This window comes from Otolemur garnettii, unplaced genomic scaffold, assembly GCF_000181295.1.
Source record: "Otolemur garnettii isolate 467f Iridium unplaced genomic scaffold, OtoGar3 scaffold00170, whole genome shotgun sequence".
NCBI lineage: Eukaryota > Metazoa > Chordata > Mammalia > Primates > Galagidae > Otolemur > Otolemur garnettii.
The window spans coordinates 2,801,151-2,803,252 of NW_003852565.1; positions in this window are offsets into that span (position 1 = coordinate 2,801,151).

Genomic DNA, 2,102 nt, shown 5'->3' on the forward strand with positions numbered 1-2,102 from the left:
GCCTCCCAAGTAGCTGGGACCACAGGCGCCAACCACGATGGCTGGCTATTGTTTGGTTGCAGCTATCATTGTTGTTTTTGACAGGCCTGGGCTGGATTCGAACCCGCCACCTTGGGTGTATGTGGCTGGTGCCTTAGCCACTTGAGCTACAGGTGCTGAGCTGGTAATGAATTCTTAAAATGACACCAAAAATATATGCAAAAAAATATGCTTGGCATCCATAGCTCAGTGGTTACAGCGCCAGCCACATACACCAGGGCTGGTGGGTTTGAGCCTGGCCTGGGCCTGCTAAACAACAACAACTACAATAAAAAAACAAAAATAGCTGGGCATTGTGGTGGGCACCTGTAGTCCCAGTTACTTGGGAGGCTGAGGCAAGAGAATCACGTAAGGCCAAGAGTTTGAGGTTGCTGTGAGCTGTGATGCCATAGCACTCTACCCAGGGTGACATAGCAAGCTTCTATCTCAAAAATAATAATAATAATAATAATAATAATAAAATAAAAAGAAAAGAAAAAGAAAAAAATAAGTAAATTGTATTTTATTCAAGTTAAAAACTCCTTATCAAAGGAAATTATCAAGAAAGTGAAAAGACAATGGAATGTCTTTTTTCCAACAGAATAGGAGAAAATGTTAGCAAACAGTGTATCTGATAAACTTCAAGTATTGAGAATCTATAAAGACCCCTTACAACTAAAAAGAAAAAAATTTTAAAGGGGGCAAAGAAGATGCACAAATGACCAGCCTCTACGTGAAAAGATGCTCAGAACCCCCAGTCATTAGTCAAATGCAAATCAAACCCCCCTGAGGTACCCCTTCCTTACCAGGATGACTAGACCACACAGTGTTCAGCCAGTGAGGCAAACAGTTTGGCAGTTCTTGAGCAAGTTAAACATGGGATTACCTCATGACCCTTTTTCACTCTTAGGTGAATTCCCAGATTTCCAAAAGAACTAAAAACAGAATTTGTTTGACAAGAATCCTCAAACAAATACGTGTACACACATGTTCATAACAGCACCGAAAGGGGGAACAGCCCAAATGTCCCTGACAGACGGAGGGGGAAACAGCGCACAGTCCTGGTCCCCGAGGAGGAGCAGGCACAGCATGAGTCAGCCTGGAACAGGATGGAACAGGACGCTAGGAGAAAGGAGGGAGCCTCAAAGAGCCCGTGCTGTACGGTCCATTCCTACGAAGTGCCCAGAATAGGTAAATCACTGAAACAGAACAGAAATTGGTGTTCACCAGAGCCCCAGGGAGGGGAGTGGTAGGGAAGGACCACTTAGTGGGTGAGGTGTTTTCTTTTGGAGTAAGGAGCATATTTTGAAACTGACAGAATTGGTGGTTGCAGGACTCTGAGAATGTATGAAAGGGTACACGCTAAAGTGTATGTTTTGTAAATTTCACCTTAATAACAAAAGAATATAGAAATAATAAAGAAATGAGTTGCGTGTTAAAAGATTGTAGAATTTTAGAATCAAAGGCAGCTTTTGGAAGGTTCTGGCCAGGCCCCTTGGTGTGGGCACTTGGGAGTGGTTGCTGGGCTCTCTGCACACATCCTGGGACCGTGAGCGCTTCTGTCCAAGTGATGGCCATTCTCCCTGCTGCGGGGGAGGCATCTGGGACCACACAGCTGGACACCAGCACCGCTCCCCCCCACCTGTCAAGAGTGCATGATCTTGGGGTCAGCACCCAACCCAGAGGCCATATTCACCTTCATGTGTGGACGCCATGCTGTGCTTTGGACTCTAGAGTAGAAAAAACCTCTGAGGAAAGAAAAACCACACAGTCAAGCAGAGAGAAGCTGGGAGGAGAAATCAGCCGCAGACCCCTCCTCGGGAGTGATTCCTCCCTGGGAGGAGAAATCAGCCTTAGATTCCTCCTCCGGGGTGATTCCTCCCTGGGTGGAGTAACTGGCCGCAGACCCCTCCTTGGGTGTAATTCCTCCCTGGGAGGAGAAACCGGCCTCAGACGGCTCCTTGGGGGTGATTCCTCCCTGGGAGGAGAAACTGGCCACAGATCCCTCCTGGGGGGGGGGGGTCCTCCCTGGGAGGAGTAACTGGCCGCAGACCCCTCCGTGGGGGTGACTCCTCCCTGGGAGG